The 13,394-nt window shown below is 45.5% G+C and overlaps 1 long non-coding RNA gene across 5 annotated transcripts in view; it reads left to right on the top strand.

Moving 5' to 3' along the window:
* Positions 1 to 13,394, top strand: part of LOC124511709 (uncharacterized) — a 240,815-nt gene that overhangs the window by 142,282 nt on the left and 85,139 nt on the right. For 4 of the 5 annotated variants that reach the window (XR_006961956.1, XR_006961954.1, XR_006961955.1 and 1 more), the window contains exon 3: positions 1,144 to 1,252. This is a non-coding gene — a long non-coding RNA (uncharacterized LOC124511709). Of the gene's footprint in view, positions 1 to 1,143; positions 1,253 to 10,653; positions 11,550 to 13,394 lie in introns of those variants that run through there. The other variant, XR_006961958.1, reaches the window with a different exon arrangement.

The raw sequence follows: 13,394 nt of genomic DNA, 5'->3' as shown, positions 1-13,394 counted from the left end.
CACACTTACTTTCCACCTGTCCTCGTTTTCTCTTCTTTCTCTTTCCTTTCATTATTACTTTTTCCCCAGGAAAGGTTTGTTGATCATATGGTCTAGGACATGGGGGATTAGCAAAATCCCAAATAGCTAGGTGATTTGAGGTGTGGACTGAGCCCAGTAAGAGATGCATATATTCTAAGAGTCTGGAAGACTAGGGTTCCCCCACAACGCACGTTCTTGCTTCTGGAGTCTTAATTCAGCACCAATCCATTCTGTTTCCTAAGTCAGATTTGAAACTGTGCTTAGGTCCTTGGGTCTACCCATCCTCTCATCTCCTGCTAACTCTTACTGAGGTCTTCTGTCTCTGTTTCTACCTCTTTTCTCGGCCATTGGGGCCTTTCCCTCAGGCACAGAGTCAAAGACAGTCTATGTGAGCACTGCAAAGATGACCTTTCAGAGTTTTTCATTTTATTTCTTTACTGAGAGACTATCTTTAAATTTGTTGAAGGTGGACCAGGAGACCCAGGGCTGGAGTTAGAATGAGACCAATGAGGGGCGCCTGGGTGGCGCAGTCGGTTAAGCGTCCGACTTCAGCCAGGTCACGATCTCGCGGTCCGTGAGTTCGAGCCCCGCGTCGGGCTCTGGGCTGATGGCTCAGAGCCTGGAGCCTGTTTCTGATTCTGTGTCTCCCTCTCTCTCTGCCCCTCCCCCGTTCATGCTCTATCTCTCTCTGTCCCAAAAATAAAATAAAAACGTTGAAAAAAAAAATTAAAAAAAAAAAAAAAAGAATGAGACCAATGAGGCAGGGTAGTATAAATGCAGGGCTGGATCTATCCAAAAGTTTGATAATCTGTTTATTATGGAGTTTTTGCATTGATTTTGCTTTTTTAGAAAACATTACTAAAAACAGACGTTTGTCTCGATTGCTGAGTTTGGGGCACCCCTTAAATTTTGCACCCAAGCCAAGTACTTTAATCGCCCCTCCCTGACAGGACCACAGGCCTCTTTCCTTGTGGGTTTATCCTCCTTCCAGCTCCTGTTTAGGGAGAGGAGGCGCAGACACGCTGCTCTGGCCCTGGCCCGGCCACCCTTGCTAAGCCACTGCTTTTTCTCTTCTTCACTCCTGCTGCCCTGCATCGTCACCTTCCTCTCACTCTCGTGTAGGCCTGTCCCATGAGAACACTGGAACATCTGGTTGATGTCTGCACCTGGAAAAGGCTGAAGCAACCGACTGGCAAAAATCCTGCACACATGACTCTCAGCATGGATATAGGTAAGTGAAATGACTTTTTGTTCTTTCCATAAAATTATCAGAGCAATCATTTCAACGTTCCTATTCAGACTAGGGTCCAGAAATGGCATTCCACTGTGACTTGCACAAAAGGATGGCATCGGATGCAACCTTTTTTAAAGCCAGTAATGTGTGCCCCACTTATCCCCTTCCTGAAACTCCTCTGTCTTTGAATGGGAGTGGGAGTCTGAATTTCAAGGGTGATGGAACGGATGGTCTGTCGGGAGGGACGAGGTTATTTGCTTTCCCGTTCACTGTTTAAAATAAAAGCTGAGGGGCGCCTGGGTGGCTCAGTTGGTTAAGCGTCGACTTCAGCTCAGGTCACGATCTCACAGTCTGTGGGTTCAAGCCCCGCGTCAGGCTCTGTGCTGACAGCTTAGAGCCTGGAGCCTGCTTCGGATTCTGTGTCTCCCTCTCTCTCTGCCCCTTCCCCGCTCATGCTCTGTCTCTCTCTGTCTCAAAAATAAATAAAAACATTAAAATTTTTTTTAAAAATTATAAGAAAAATAAAATAAAAGATGAAAGATTTTTAAACATGACAAATTATTCTTTCACCAGAATAGTTGTATCAAAACAGCAATTTAAAAAATGATGCCCTTCACTTTGCTGATTGTACTTATTATGGTTCATGTGACCTGTAATTTAAATTTAATGAAGTTTCAAAGGAAAAGCTAACAAAATGGCAGATTTCTCTGACATTATGGATATATGCATATATATGGGCCCCTTCCTTCCTGCCTGCCTGCCTGCTTTCCTCCTGCCGTCCCCCATTTCCCTCTTTTCTTCCCCACCCCAGTTTTAAATATTGAAAGTCCTTTGGTGGGGCACCTGGGTGGCTCAGTTGGTTAAGCATCTGACTTCAGTTCAGGTCATGATCTCACAGTTTGTGGGTTCAGGTCCCGCATCGGGCTCTGTGCTGTCAGTGTGGAGCCTGCTTGGGATTCTCTGTCTCCTTCTCTTTCTGTCCCTCCCCTGCTCATGCTCTATGTCTCTCTTTCTGAAAAATAAATATGTAAACATTAAAAATAAATAGATATTGAAAGTCATTTGGGGTTGGTCTGTTAGCCATTTATAGCAATGTATGACACCCATTCTAATGAGCCAAATACAGTTTTGTGTACATTTTAAATACTGATAAGTTTGGTTTAGTAATGATCATCTATGGGGCTTGTTGGCCAGATTAAACATAAAGAATACCTTCTTTCTAGATGTCTCTGGGCATTGAACCGTGCTGTTTTCTACTGCACAGACAGAAAACATATTTGGATAGACTGGCATAGAGTAGAGAGCTCATCAGAACATCAAAGTTCCTCTTTCTGGGACATGTTTTGACTGCAGCTTAATTCACCCTCTAAAGGAATTTAAAATAGATTCTTTACCTATAACATATATTTGGCAACACTTTGAATTTTAATGTGAGTCTTTGCAATGGAGACACAGCTGAACCTGGCAGCATATTAATGTCACTGATAATAGCACATTTTATTTAGAGAATTTACCCTCTCCCCAGTTCTCAGTTAGAAGCCCATACACAGTAATTAAACCATTATAAAAACACAATAAGATATACCATAATAGAACTATCCTGCTGTCGAGGCACACAGAGCAGGAAAATCAGGATAGCACAAAGGAACACAATACATCCAATTTAGTCCTGCTGCGGAAATACCACAAACCAGTACCCTCCAAAGGATAAGTAGGGGGAAAAGTTATTTCCACAGACAACTGGGCCTCGAGTCTTCATTTTTCAGAAAACAGCAAACCAAAAGCAGCAAGCTAATCAATCAACCAGCCAATCGATCAGTGAGAACAAGTGTCCATAGCATATGAGGCATATAAGATGCTGTCCTTGTACTCAAGAGGCTTGCAGTCATTTGGGAAGTAAAGGCTTAAAACAAAAAACACAGCATGACAGTGGTTCAAGATCTACCATAAGAACAGGATTAAACAAATAATATAGAAAGCATGTGATACAAATCCAAAGGAAGCCCAGCTTATTATGCCCCAGACATGCTGGGGAAGTCTTTACTCAAGGGGGCTTGAAATTGGCCTAAAAGGATGCTGAAAATTTTCACGACAAGGGAGGAGAAGGAAATGGTATAAAAAGGAAAAGTTTTAGGAACCCAGATGTTCAAGAAAATATTCACAGGCAAATAGTTGGTGTAGGAGTTCATAAAATAAAACATCAGACAATTAGACCGCGGATGTATTGTCTTTCCTTTAAAATTGAGGAACAATAGGGACACCCAGGTGGCTCAGTCGGTTAAGCGTCCAACTTCTGCTCAGGCCACTGTCTCATGGTTCGTGAGTTCAGGCCCCGTGCTGGGCTGTGCTGACAGCTCAGAGCCTGGAACCTGCTTCGGATTCTGTATCTCCCTCTCTCTCTCTGCCCCTGCTCCCCTCACGCTCTCTTTCTCAAAAATAAATAAACACTAAAATTTTTTTTTAATTGAGGAGCGATAAAATTATAAAATGTAGGAAAAATGTACATACAAGATGTATATATAATATGATTGGATCCATAAAAGAAATTCTTGTGTAGCAGAGAAAAATGACTGGAAGGAAATATGTCAGATGTTAATTTTTTTGATGGGAGATAGGAATGTGGGTGATTTTTTGTTTTTAATTTGAACTTTGTATGTTTTCCAAATCTGAATCCAACCAATAGAATTCCTACAATGAAGTGAAAACAAAGGGAGACCAAAAAATCTCAAAGTGTATTTTTAATGGCCTCTTTATATAAATTTTACATTCTACCATTCATTCATCCATGGACTAATGGGTAGAGTGTGTTAAAATGATTTTTCTAAACTGTATGTAAGGACTGAATTTTTTCTCCCCAAATTCATACGGTGAAGCCCTACCCCCTTATGTGACTGTATTTGGAGATGAGGCCTTTAAAGAGGTAATTAAGGTTAACTGAGGTTATAAGGGTAGGATCCTAATCCATAAGAACTGGTGTCCTTCTAAGAAGATGAAGAGACATCAGAGATGAGCGCACACAAAGGAAAGTAACAAGAGGACACAGTGAGAAGGTGGCCACCTGCAAATCAAGGAGAGAGACCTCAGGAGAAACCAAAACTACCAACACCTTGATCTTGGACTCCCGGACTCCACAACTGTGAGAAAGCAGACATCTGGTTTTTAAGCCACATCAGTCTGGGGTATTTTGTTATGGAAGCCCTAGAAAATCAATATACTATGTCTACATAACTTATATGGATAATACAATTTTTCCACCTATGTTTTTTTCTATAAAATTAACATTAAACTTACCCATGACATTTCTCTACCAGAGTGAAACTTCCATACCAGTTACGTGTCCTACTCTTGGTTATTTATTTATTTATTTATTTATTTATAATTTTGCTGAGTACAAGCAGAATGTTGGCCATGGGTCAACGCTTGAAGAAGCTACAGATTATATAAGGCACAGAGGACAGTCTCTGCCGTGCCAATATGAATATAAATAAATATGAATGCAACAATATAAAGGAGTATCGATGGGCACTGCTGGTTACCTAAAGAGACAATCCAGGTAGGAGATCCGATTTGCTTCTTTTCTTATGTGTCAGGCTCCATGCAACTCTTCATTCCAGGCTGAACTATCCCCTCAGCTCTGTGTGTGCTCCACAGTCAGTCCTCTCTGGGAACTGCCCTCTAGAAGACTGCCTCCTCCCCCAAGGACTGTACCCTTCCTGGGGCAGCTTCCATCAGATAATTGGTAGATAAATGGAGGCAGATAAAAGTCTGACCCCCCTTGTCCCAGCTGGGGACATCTCTGAAAGTCCAGCCCAGCTCCAGAGCTCACTGTGCTAAGACCTTTGCCATGTCCACAGTCCAGTATTACCCTCCAGCCAATCCTACTTTCTTCCTTCCCAACAGGTATTGACCCAGAGACCACACCCTCCTAAATTTCCTGTTTGCTAATCCTTATTTCAGGGACTCTAGGGAAGTGACCTACAACATTTCTCGGTTTATCTGCACCATTGCTTCCTGCCCCAATCCCAGACTGCTTATCTATGTAATCTCAAGGCAATTACCTACACATCAAGGATCATGAAACACCCAGTGAAGCATCTGTAATGTGCTCAGGTGGTTTGTCAGGACTTCTGGTGAGCAGGAAGATTTACTTTTTTTCTGATTTGAATTCCTAGTGAAACTGTTGTTGATTACTGGGATTAAGTCATGAAGGTTCAGTTCTGTCTGCCTTTTCCACCAGGTAGTTTTGTCCTTCTCCAGCCTTAGGAGTTTGAAGTGGGGAGTCCAGGTCTCCCTTGGTCCTTAGCAACTGATCTATATTAGAATCGTAGAATATTAAATGTCAGAGCTGGAGAGCACTTCAGAAATTATCTAACTCGAAAATGGCCAAGGAGTTTTAATACATGTTGTGATTGGACTAGTTAGTAGTGGCGGTTGGAGAGCTGCCTTGAGGATCCTGAGGATGGCCAGGGCTCATTTGCAGAGTGCTGTGGTTGCTTATGGATGTCGGGTGTGGATGTGGGATGGGGGCTGGTGGCAATCAACTTCACTGACATCCTTGATAGTCCTACTCTCTTTTTTTTACTGGAGATGACTCTGACCCAAGGTCAGACTACCCAAGGTTGTGTGGCTGGTTATAGGAATTTGAACCATAGCCAATATGACTCAACTAACAGTCCGGAATCCTACATCCCATGGATGCTGTATTTAGCCTCTCTGGCTAATCCTCCTCTGCTCCAGCCCCTGGTCTACTTGAGCACATGAGTCTTGGACCAGATCCCAGTCCCCCCTTCCTTCTTGGCTTTCTTCTGTTGCCATATGTGAGCATGATTCTCTGGGCCAAATTCCTATGAGTAGTTTCTGTTTCCTCTGTGTCTCTCATAGTTAAGCCCAACAAAGTTCTAGCACTTCAGGGTGGGTAAACTTGGTGAGAGATTAATTCTCTGCCTCTCCTCTCATCCATTCATTTATTCATGAAAACATGTTTTAGGTACTTGCTATTAGAAATACGAAAATTCATACCAAAAAGCCCACCAACACCTTTGAGCAGTGACTTAAACGTATAATAAGGCCCATTCTGCCTTTAGCAGACATTTCTCTCTCCTCCCCCTATTCCTCCCCTGCTAATAGCATCCTGTTCTTCACTAGGGGACTTAATCTTCCTTCCCCTTCCACATGGTTTTATTGGATCCATCAATCACACCAACACATGATCTGGCTATACAGGTGGATACATGGTCAAAACCTGGCTGCGGTAGTTAAATAATGCTGCCCCCACCTTTTCCAAAAGATGATGATGCTCTGTTCTCAGAACCTGGGTATGTTTTGGGTATTCGTTGTCATCTACATATGAGTAGGCTCTTTAATATACATTGCTATTACATGGCAAAAGGGACTTTGCAGATAGAATTAGGGTTGTGGACTTTAGGATGCTGAGATTATCCTGGATTATCTAGATAAATCCAGTGTAACCACATGGGCCTTACAGGTGGCCTCTAGAAGCTGAAAATGGTCCACAGATGAGGAAGGAAACAGGAAACAGGGACTGTAATCTGACAAGCACAGGGAATAATTTCTAGCAACAGACTGAATGAGCAAGAAAATGGATTCTCCCCTAGAGCCCACAGAAAGGAATGTATCCTTCCAACACCTTGGTTTTAGTCTGGTGGGACCTCTGCCGGACTTATGAGCTACAGAAACATAATTTAAAACGCGTGCCCTTTTTTAAGCCACTGGGTGTGGCTACAGAAAATAGAAACACTGGTCAAATATCCTGGCCACAGTGATTGGCCCAGACATGGGCATGTGATTCAAGCTGAGCCAATCAGAGTCCTTCCCCCAAGATCCCAAGAAGTCCTTTCTCTTGATTGTAGCTATGAGTGTGGCCCCTGCCAAGTGGAGAATCAGATGAAAACTGAGCCAATGCACAGGCAAGAGCTGCGGTGGGAGTCAGTGCAGGTCCTGACAGGGTTCCTCTCCAGCTGGGCTTGAGGCCAACTCCACCCCTGCCCTTCCCTGTCGCATAAGCCAATTAACTCCTTCTTTTGTTCAAATTCATTTCAGCTGGCCGCCTTCTACTTGTCATTGAAAGACTTCTGATTAAATCGTGTCCCTCAAAATACCAATTCCTGGTCTTCCATACTTAAAAAATCACTTCTCAGGCTAATATATCTTCTCTAGGAAGAACCCAATGAGTGCATATATCCCCAAGGAGTCTTGGCACATGAACAGAAATGAGTGATGACAGAGCTCAGAGGAAATAGTACACACAACTAGGGGTTTTGATAGAAGAGGGGACTGGGAAAGATCTGGATCATGGGGGAAACAGAGTAGGGAGGTGTGAGGGAGGGTGTGGTATCGAGTGAATGAGTGAATGCAGGTGGAGGCAAACCATATGAATCTGAAACACTGGGAGACACAAGGGGGTTAAAGAGGAGAGGGGAGATAACCCTTCTGGAATCTGCTTGATGCTTTCCACTGAGGCAAGATTTTCAGTTATCTTTGGCTGTCTTGACAGTTTCGATAATCTGTTCCAGTTCTGGGTGAGCAGTGGACCCACCCCGAAGGAAGGAGGACACCCGTTCCTGGGCATGCCCCCTGGGCTGCCAGTGCTCCCCTACATCGAGTGCTTCTGTACCCCTTGAGTTAACCTGACTGAGCAGGCTGCTATGAGGGCCACCAGGGTGGCCACTGAAGTCCTGAGCGTGGGCACAGGCAAAGTAGCCATAGCTCTATGGACTATCACAAGGTAGAAAAAAGAAGAGCTACAGAAAAGCAACACAAAACAATCTCCCTGTGCCGTTTGCTTATTGTTCAAGTTTGAAATTCTGCCAAGTGCTCATACTTCTCACTTGTCAGCAGTTTGGTTTGAAACAATAGTGAAAACGGCCCTCTTGGCCTCTACCTAAACTTCAGCAGAGAAAAAAAACAGCTTCAGAAGTTGAACTTGAATGGTCTCCTTACCTTATTTGCCCTGACCCCGAGTTGCACCGCACTAACAAGGAATCTAGAACACGGGGCATGGAAATGCTGTGTTTATGAGATGAGGCTCAGGCTTACACATTCTTTGAGTCAGAGCCTCTGGAGTTGGTGGTGATTTAGTAGAGATGTGGGAGGGAAGCATTTTGCCAACTTGAGAACCCCCTTCTTAGGTTCAGCATTTTAAGCAATTTGAAAACTCCCATCTTTCAGCTTTGGGAGTTTATTTTCTCTCGGAAAATGTCTGGATCCTTTTTCTCTGTAAGTAGGGAAGAAAAAGGCTACGAGTGAAGATGACAGGTTTACTTGGGCATGAAATCACTGTTGGACAACTCATTTTTCCTGAGTTAAGTGTCAAAAAATCTGCAATTTACAAAAGAAGTTTTCCTGAAATTACACATAGGGTGGATAATTGAGAGCAAAGTGCCTGGGCTGTCCGGCTGGAGCAGCACTGCCCTTTCTGGGAACTTGGGTCCCTCCCAGTGCAGAGTCCCCAGGGCAAGTTGTTGATTTCCAGTACTGGGGTCTGACCCACACCTGCTTAAGTCTGCAGCTCCTGGCCTTGCCCAAATGTCCTCGTTTCTGAGCAGCCCTGAGGCTGGTTTCTAGTTTGTTTGTAAGATCGGCAACTATTCAGTTTTGTAGTGTCACTTGATAATGTTTTTATGTGAATCTCAGGAAAACTGGTAAAGAATTAAGAGTTTTATGTGGCCTGGAAGGTGGGGGAGCTGGATCCTCCCCATTTAGCAACAAGTGATTGACAGCTTCTCTGTCTGCAGTGGGCTGCCCGTCACCAATGCCATCAGAATCTAGAAGTGGGCGTTCTGGCGTTTTCTATTTCTGTCTCTATGGGTTCTGACCTATGACTCTCTCATCTCTCTATCTTCTGGCTGGTTTGGCACAACAGTGCTGTCATGTGGATCCGATCTGGAAGCCCTGAACAGGCCGTGGAATTTTAGGTCTGTGCAGTAAATGGCTTCTTTCAAAAAGCCTGTACGTAATGTGGCTTTCTCAATTAATGTGCTGCCTACAGGGTTTCCTTAACTCTTATTTGTTTAGTGTGTGTGTGTGTGTGTCTGTGTGTGCGTGCGTGTGCGTATACATGCATGCGCGGGTCTTAGGACTTTGCACCATCATTCGTTGACATTAATAGTATTACTTATCATTCAGGAATCACCAATTCCACATTAAAATTATGACTAGCTCCATAAGGAAAAAGAGAATCTGGAAAGAGGCAGCGAGTGTAGGGATTGAGGCCTCCCTAGAAATACCGGCTTAAGCTTTGCAAGTTTTGGCTCCCAGGTATACCAGTATTCCAAACGTCGGTATAGAAAGGAGACTGAGGCCCCAGGATGGGGCACTAAGCTTTTCCACATGGAAGTCAGTGGTGCAGGCCAGCTTTGCTGTTCTGGTGCCACATGGTCCCTTGCTGTAGGGAGCAAGAATTGAGGAGACCACGTGCCCATAGGAAGGGCTAGTTTTATGCTCACGGTGTTCATACGTTCCGAAGTGCAGGCCGAGGTAAGATCCTCTCCTCCAATATCAGACAGTCTGTGAAGAGGCAAAAGTTCCCCAGTGAACAGCCTTTCCCCTGGCTTCTCCTGACTGAAGTGTAAATGACTTTTGAGAGCAGAATAAGCCAGTCGATAAATTCATTCTTTGAACTTCTCTGACTGGGAAGTGGTTCTGAGACTTTGAAAATCTTCAAAGATCTCAGCCTGTGAAATCAATAGGTCACGTTTCGAGTTGCCGGAGCGAAGGCAAGAATTCCGCTCGGCACGCACTGTGTTTGAGGACCTAGTATGTGGGAAGCAGTATCCCGGGCATTCAAGGTGCTGTTGAGCTAGGAAGAGCACAGCCCCGGCCCTTCAGAAGCTGTCTGGGGAAGAACAAAAGACAAGGACATACATGTTCTCTAAGCTTAGTACAGACAGCTGTGGGAACCAAGGGTGGGGATGGGGATATTGGGTTGGGAGTGGGGGAGGGAAGATGGGGAAGGGATTAGGGCTCTTTGCGTGCAAGTCATTGCATAAGGCAAAAGTTGGGAGGCAACAAAAGTGATCTGAAATATGGCCTGTCCTTGTGCATTTCTTGACTCAAAAGTTTGAAATGATGATGAAATACTAATGACACCTAACATTTATTAGGCACCTGTTAGGTATCAGATATGATGAGTTTACATGAATTGTCTCATTTAGTTCTTATCATAAATTCTATGAGATTTGTAAAGTTATCCCTACTTTTTTTCAGATGAGAAAACTAAAGCTCAGAGAGGTCAAGCAACTTTCCCAGGACCCCTCAGCTAGTTAGTGCAAGAACTGAATATAAACCCACGTCTACCCACGCAACTCCAGCGCCTTCCCCCTAAATCAACCTTTTTTTCTGGATTGCTTGTTTTTTTTTTTTTTTTCTTTTCTTTTTGTTCATTGTGGAGACCTGAAGAAGAATCCGGTGGTCCTCGGTCCTGAAGAGGGTCTACCAGAATTCAGAGGATCTTGTGTCTCTTGCATTCAAAGCCATGGCTCCTGGCAGCAGGGACCTGGGCCTCACCACGTGCACCACGCGTCGCTGGCTTCCAGGTGCCAGGGGCTTGGGCCGAGGCCACACAGTTGTCTGCACGGGGCCCGGCCCCACCGCTGGCTGTCTGGAGTGAGCGCCCGGGTTGGATCCTCTCCGTCTGCCAGGCTGTTTCCCTCATCCATCTGCCTTGTTGGCTTTTAATGCAGGCAGGAAACAAAACTGAAAAAAGAGGAAATCGATGCTTCACAGAAAAGGGACAACATCTTCCTTTAGCCAGTGGGGGTGTGAGGAGGGGCGCGGTGACTAAGGTTTGCGGGGCGCTGTTCCCCGCTGGTGAGGGACTACAGAAGCCAGCTGCGGATCGGGCTGTGCCACCGGTGCCTGCGAGTGGCTGATGCGGAGGCCTCTTGGCGGCTGGGGGAGGCGGCACGAGCTGTCAGCTCCGAGCAGGAAGCCAACCCAGCCCGCGGCACCCGGAGGGCGAACAGTTGAATGAAACACACACTTGGTGAGGATGTTCGGCTTACAGATGTCACTAAGCTGAAGCCGTGATCGCTAGGAGCCAATAAATCGCGGCTTGCGGCATTGGACCCCACCGACCTGACGCTCTCTTTCCTCACCTGCGACCGAGAAGGGATACGGGATAAGCCGCTTCTTGGCCACAAGTCCTGGGAATACTATTTTGTGTTTGGAAACTGCCAGAGAATCACTGATGAGCCAGTCCATTGCGCCGAGTACGTTGGTCATGGTGGGCTCCCTTCGGTGACTGAGGCGGAAGCCAGGGAGAGCACAAGTTCTGGTAGGTGTCCAGCGGGCAGGCCAGGGCCACGGCGCGTCCTGCGCTCATCGCCTTCGGCTCAGGTGGGGGACGTGGGGTGTGGCTCTTGCTGTATCCTGGGGCAGGCGGGCTTGCGTCTTCTTCTGACTTGAGAGGCCATTGTTCTTGGAGGCCTTACACTTGGGTGGCACGTGATGTGTCGCACTTCGGGCACCTGTTCTTTCCCAGGGAAGAACCACTGATCCAACACCGCAAGGGCTTTGCAAACGGTGCTCACAGGCAGCAACCAAGGGATCCTCCGCCCTGTGGTGTCTAGGCAAGGGTCGCACGCACCTTTGTGTCTCAGCATTACGTTTTCATGATCGAGATCAGAGAAAATATTTGTCCCTATACTTGGGAGACTGGGACAAAAATACAGCCATAACCTCACCATCCTCATTTGCCAATTCTTGGCACGTTTGCATACGAATTCCCAGCTTTTTTACCTAGGCATTTTTTTTTTTCCTACACCTGTGGTTCAAGACCACGCCATTTGCCGAGCCCTTATCGCGCGCTAGTTACGGAGGCTGCTGGAGAAGCTTTGGGAAGTTTCGGGAATATCAGTTTAACCAAATGGTAAGCGATTTAAAAGAGTTTCTTAAATGAAAGCAGATGTGGTTGTACTATACAGTAGAGCGAAACAATGTGCTCGAATCAAATGTCATTATGAGCGAAGACTTCAAAGATGGGCTACCACGCAGCTTCATCGTGGGGGATGGAAGAGTGGATTCGTAACAGGCCCCTGTGAGGAAGTCCCTGCAGCTGCTTGAGGTCGATCCTGTGAGAGATGAAAAAAAACCAGACGAGGGCAGGGCAGAGTGCAGGACCGAAGTTCTTAGAACGCGGAGTTGAGAGGTCTCGGTAACCGGTGTATGTAGGACAAGAGGCAGAGGAAGGAGTCGATAGTTTTGACTACTTTCCTTGGATGATTTCCAGAAGTCGGGTTTGTGTGGCCTTTTCAGCCACAACGCAGCGCTCTGTCTGTCACAATTGCCAAACAATAATGCAAGTAGCAGTCATAATATTAGCTCGCATGGATTGAGTTCTATGTGCTAGGCATCATGCTGACCTCTTCACATGTAGTATCTCATTTAATTTTTACAGCCGCCCAGGAGGCAGGTTCTACTGCTAGATTTCCTTTGCAGATGCAAAAATTGAGGCTCAGAGAAGTTAGGCCACTTGCCCAAGATTAAACAGCTTTTCGTAGGCCGACACCCACGTGGCTAAAACATCAGGAGGGCATCTTCCAAGATGAGAGGTCTCGCATCAATCTAAACAACAACTCCTCAGTTTTATTAGAGTCCATTGAATATGAAAATATGAATCTTTCTGCAGAGTGTGTTGTGCTTTTTGTTTGTTTGTTTTGGATGTTAGAGACATAGTCCCCTTTACACACTCCTTATAAAGCTTGAACAACTTGGTAAGGAATCCTTTTAAAAGATAGTCCATAAATCCCTGGCCTCTTACAGAGATTATTCTGTACCTGACGTAACCTTTGATTGAAGCTCCATTCGGCTGCCAGGAGTATCCGTACCGTCATTCCGAGAGGCTCTCGGGGTGCTCGGGTGAATGGGATTCTTGGTCTCCCTGGAGCTGGCCTCGCTCTGGCACTGCCTGTGGCCTCCGTCCCCTCTCCGCCACCTCCGGTCTCTGCTTCCAGGTCTGCCGTCTGCTGGACTCTTCCCTGTCTCCTCTCTGTGTTTATCTTCCCGTCTTCCTTGCCCATCGCCTCAAGGCTCAGCTTCCACAGGAAGCATGTTGTCTTTTTTTTTTTTTTTTTTTAATTTTTTAAATGTTTGTTTATTTTTGAGAGAGACAGAGCACGAG

Source organism: Lynx rufus, unplaced genomic scaffold (genome assembly GCF_022079265.1).
Source record: "Lynx rufus isolate CCGP_SWC_20201006 ecotype Redwood Valley unplaced genomic scaffold, mLynRuf1.p SCAF_1, whole genome shotgun sequence".
In the NCBI taxonomy this organism is placed as follows: domain Eukaryota; kingdom Metazoa; phylum Chordata; class Mammalia; order Carnivora; family Felidae; genus Lynx; species Lynx rufus.
The sequence above is the reverse complement of the archived record's forward strand: the minus strand, read 5'-3'. Positions and strand labels throughout refer to the sequence as shown.